This window comes from Petaurus breviceps, unplaced genomic scaffold (assembly GCF_028583685.1).
Source record: "Petaurus breviceps papuanus isolate PSGF00001 unplaced genomic scaffold, PetGlider_PUasm1.0 128, whole genome shotgun sequence".
NCBI classification, from domain to species: Eukaryota; Metazoa; Chordata; class Mammalia; order Diprotodontia; family Petauridae; genus Petaurus; species Petaurus breviceps.
In genome coordinates this window covers 14,668,985-14,674,179 of record NW_027185664.1, presented here as the reverse complement: position 1 = coordinate 14,674,179, position 5,195 = coordinate 14,668,985, and the positions used below count along the sequence as shown (strand labels likewise).

Below are 5,195 nucleotides of genomic sequence, written 5' to 3'. Positions count from 1 at the left end.
TGAGAGTCAACAGCCTGACTGAGGAAAATAATACCTTAAAAAAACAGACTAACTCAAATGGCAAAAGAGGCTCAAAAAGGCAATGAGGAGAAGAATGCCTTAAAAAGTCGAATTTGCCAGATGGAAAAAGAATCTCAAATGCTCCATGAGGAGATTCATTGCTTCAGCATTAGATTGGAGCAAATGCTAGCTAATGACTTTATGAGAAATCAAGATGCTGTTAAACAGATCCAAACAAATGAAAGAATAGAAGGCAATGTGAAATATCTCATGGGAAGAACCACTGACCTGGAAAATAGATCCAGGAGAGATAATTTAAAAATTATTGGACTACCTGAAAGCCATGACCAAAGTAAGAACCTAGAAAGCATCCTCCAGGAAGTTCTCAAAGAAAACTGCCCTGATGGTTTAGTACCAGAGGGCAAAATAGAGGTTGAAAGAATCCACTGATCACCTCCTGAAAAAGATCCCCAAAAGAAAACTCCTAGGAATATTATAGCCAGGTTCCAGAATTCCCAGATTAAGGAGAGAATATTACAAGCAGCCAGGAAGAAACAATTTGAATATTGTAGAAACACAATCAGGATAACCCAGCATTTGGCAGCTTCTACACTGAGGGATCGAAGAGCTTGGAATATGATATTCTAGAGGTCAAGGGAGCTGGGATTAGAACCAAGAGTCACCTACCCAGCAAAACTGAGTATCATGTTTCTGGGGAAAATATTGTCGTTCAGTGGAATAGAGGACTTTCAAGCATTCTTGATGAAAAAACCAGAGTTGAATAGAAAATTTGACATTCAGATACAAGAAGCAAGAGAAGCATGAGAAGGTACACATAGATAGAGGGCACAGGGCCAATTTAACAGGAAGGGATGATACTTAAAAGGTGAAATTAAGAGGTGAGAGGAATAAGTGGGAGGTGGGATAGGAGGGAGGGAAATATAGTCAGTCTTTTACAATATATCTAGTATGTTATTGTTTTGCATTAGCCACACATGTACAACCTATACTGAACTGCTTATCTTCCCAGTAAGGGTGGGTGACAAAGGAAGGGAATGAATCTGGAATTCAAAATTTTAAAATCAAATATTCAAATATATGTATACTATTATTAATACCATCTTACATGTAATTGGGAAATAAGATATACAGGCACTGGAGCATAGAGATCCACTGGAAAAAGGGGTATGGGAGAAAATATTGGAGAGAGCAGATTGGAGGAGGGCATATCCTGTGGGACTGCTATTTTGGGGCGGTGGGTAGGGGAAAAATGGAGAAAATTTGTAACTCAAAATCTGGCGGAAACCAATGATGTAAATCAGAAGTTAATAAAGCATTAAAAAAAAGAGAAGAGGTGAGGAGAAAGAGCATTCTAGACCTGGGGACACCTGAGCATAGTAGAGGTGGCAAATGAAGCATCACTAATGGAGGGATGAATAAGCAAGTTTGGCTGGAAGGGAAAGTCCGTGATGATGTAGAATTGGTATCAGGTTTCTTGCCTTCCAGATGAGTGCGGGAGGGATGGAAGGAGGGAGAGAATTTGAACTGAATATAAAAATTAATGAAATAAACAGAAAAAGTATATGAAGGGGGATAGTTGTAATGAAGACTAGGAAACTAATAGTAGATCATGGTCTGTTAGAGAATCCAATGAAACACTTACCTAGGAAGTATAGAAGAAAAATAAACCTCTACATAAAAAAATAAATAAATAAAAGGGAGTGCTTGAGTTGAAGAATATGCAAACCCGGAAGAAGGGATGGGGGGAGAAATGCATCACATGAACTTCACTTTCATCTGAACCAAAGAAGGGTTGAGCACACATCATCTGATGTTGAAATACATTCACTTCAACAGAGAAGTAGGGAGAGACAGAGAAGAGGGAGATAGAGGTTTAAAAGTGAGGGATTAGTTAAAAACAAACAAAGGCTAGTGTTAGAGAGGGGAACAGGAAAGGGAAATTAAAAGGAAAGAAAAATAAATAAAGTCTGTGATTGGGAGCCACTGAAGGGGAAAAGAGCCATAGAGCAGAAGCTTGCTGTTCTGATCACAGATCCGCAGAGTCCTGCAAACTTGACTTGCACTGCCTTCTTGGTAAAGAGAAGGGAAGGTTCAAGATGTTAGGATGGAGAATACACAACTAGGCATAACTGAATTGGATGAGCCACCTTAGTGGGAGAGGATAAGCCCACCCGTAGAATCCAACAATAAATATATTTATATGAAACGTGTGAAACTGATTCAGAAAGTTAAGGCCAGAACATAATTTATTATGCTTCAGGTAAATTTTAAAAAGCAGAGGTCATACTCATGACCTTATATGAGGCAATGAGATGGGTGGTGGGCCTGGGTAAAGAAGACCTGAGTTCCAATCCAGCCTCTAACACTTAGCAGCTGTGTGACTGCTGGGCAAAAGGCATTTCACATTTCTCTGATTCAGTTTTCCCGACTGGAATGGGGATAATGACAGCATCTACCTCACAGAGTTGTGAGGATCAAATCACATATTTGTAAAGTGCTTGACACTGCTCGCTCTGGACAGGAGTAGCTTGAGAGTTGGGGTTGAACAAGAACTAAGCTTAGGTCGTATATAGACTTGTAGCTTCTGGGTTCCCTGGAGGGGGGAGTAGCACTTATTGAAAAAAACCTGATAAGTGTAAGATGGCTTCAGAGCATGGTCCAGAAGGCTTACTTGGTGGCTGGGCCCTGGGAAGCAATAAAGACCTGAACCCCAAGTGGTGAAAATCACCCCCGTTATTCTGGCCTTTTGAGCTCTGAGTAACGAAGTCTCTCAGTTGTGCTTTTGTGGCTTCCTGTGTGTCCATCTAGTTGGATTTTTTTTTTTGCTGAGATATGCAGTAGAATCATTTTTCAGTATTTTGTAATTGAGTCTATTTTACTCATGCTCTCATTATTTCCGTTAAGTAGATGAATGTTGAAGGTCTAGTCGGCATGCCTGGCCAAAGGGAGAAGGCTCTGAACCTCAGAGTCAGCTTTCTGCTTTATTAAGTAGCATATTCCTTTTGTGAAGAACCTTGGCAATCCAATCAGGAGACTGGAGCTAAAAAAATAAAATCCCAAACGTCTCAGTAAGTCTCTAACATTAGGGAAAGAAGAGCAGGACTAAGCCCTGGTTTGAGGATAGGTGTGTGGCTGGAAGGCATGTATTAGAGTATTCTCAGGAGCATTAAGTTTGGAGTCCCAGGAACTGGGTTCAAATCTTGGCTCTGCTGTTTACTACCTACATTCACTTAATCTCTCTGGGCCTCAGTTTACTCATCTGTAAAAGGAAAGAATTGGATTAGTTCTGTTATGATTCCTGAAAGCTGGGTGGGTATGGTAAAAGGGATACTTGATTAAGGAGCAGGAAAGCTTGTTCCACCTCCTTCCCTTGCAGAGGTAGAGGATTTGGGGTGTGAATTATTAAATATACTGCTGGTCTCTATTAATGTGTTACATGAGTTTTGCAGACCTGCATTTTTTCCCCCTTTTCAAACTTTTGTAAAAAAGGCAGGGCCATTGAAGATGCTAGAGTGGTTCAACCCCCTCATTTTACAAATAAGGAAACCTGAGGTCCAGAGGGGTTGAGTCAATCAATTAATAAAACATTAATTCAGCACCTACTGTGCTAGGTTCTGCTAAGTGCTGGAGATACAAAGAAAGATAAAAGACAGTTCCTAACCTTGAGGAGCTCACCCAGTAAGGAAGGAGATGATGTGCAAACAACTATGTACAAGCAAGTTATTTGCAGGATAAACTGGACGCCACACAGGGAAGGCATTAGAATTAAGAGGGATTGGGAAAGGTTTCCTGCAGAGAGGGAGATTTCAGGTTAAGCAACTTACCTAAAGTCACATAGGGAGCAGAAGCAGGATTCAAATCCGGGTCATCTGACGATTCTGACCCAGTTTTGTTCTCGGAGAATCTCAAGTACAGCCTTTCCTGCTCTACCACATGCCATGGACACACAGATATCTTGTCCTGGCGATGTCGCCAATTCCTCTGTATGTATGAAAGGTTCTGTTTTTTAAACCCCTAACAGGGAGGCATATGCCCTGCCTACCTCTTCGCTCTTGCTATTGCCTCCAGATTGTCTGCATTGTCTCTTGGATGGAACCGATGTGGGGGAGGGGGAGAGCAAAAGGGTATAAAGCTACCCCCGCCAACGCCTGGCCCGTACTCTCGCCCCTGGGAACTCCAGCTTTTGTGGGGTGCCAAGGCGCTTTTGGATGCTGGAAGCTAGGAGAAGGATCATTGTACGTTCCCAGACAGGCTCCACCTGGCCCAGCCCAGAGGCCTTTCTGGATACTTCCTAATGCATGAAGTTCATGAATAGGTAAAACTAGGCTTTTGTTTGGCCATGAAGTCAAGGCTTATCTGTAAGCTCCTTGGGAAAGCGATGTTCGTATCCCCAGTGCCCAGGATGAGCCTAGCATACAGCAGGTGCTTAATAAATGTCGGTTGCTTGATTGTTTTTGCAACAGTCTATTCCATCTTCATCCAATTTCACTATACCATTCCCTGGCTCAAGAACCGAACTGACTTATTTCCTAGCAAATCAAATGCAAATGACTCTGCTAGGTTCTCAGAGCCTTCTGTGATTGGCTGTGTGACCTTGGTGAGTCACTTCACCTTTCTGAGTCTCAAGATTCTGTAAGGTGGCACTAGTGAGGAATCACAGGCTTTAGAGGGGAAAGGGACCTCGAGCATCTAATAAAACCATCTCATTTTGCACATGAAGAGACTGGGGCACAATTTCCTGCCTTAAGAAGCTTACATTTTACTGGGGAATACTGTCAGAACTATTAAAAATTAATTTTCTTTTTTGTTATTAATTTGATAATATCAATAAACATGAACATTTCCTTACACAAAAAAAGGGGGAACTATATATGACACCAAGTACAGCTTGTTTTTTTAAGTCTATTCATGTCATCACTGCAGTTCCAGATCTGTGCTGTTGTGTCCCCCTTCTGAACTTCCTTCTTTTCTCTTCCGTGTATTTTTATAATGTTCCACTGACCCTGAAATATTATTAATGCCAATGCCTCTCTAAGCCCAGCTCAGTGCTTTGTCTTCAATGAAGTCTCTCCTGCTTTCAGGCAATAGGGATCTCTCTCTCTCTCTCTCTCTCTCTCTCTCTCTCTCGTCCCCTCTCTTTTCCTTTTCCTCTCTCTCTCTCCCTTTCTGTCTCT

At 41.7% G+C, this 5,195-nt stretch overlaps 1 long non-coding RNA gene across 1 annotated transcript in view; it reads right to left on the bottom strand.

Annotated features, from left to right (window-relative positions):
* Window positions 1–1,092: 1,092 nt before the first annotated feature.
* Window positions 1,093–5,195, bottom strand: part of LOC138172218 (uncharacterized) — a 21,693-nt gene continuing 17,590 nt past the window's right edge. The window contains exon 3 of the long non-coding RNA XR_011171077.1: window positions 1,093–3,061. This is a non-coding gene — a long non-coding RNA (uncharacterized lncRNA). The remainder of the gene's footprint in view (window positions 3,062–5,195) is intronic.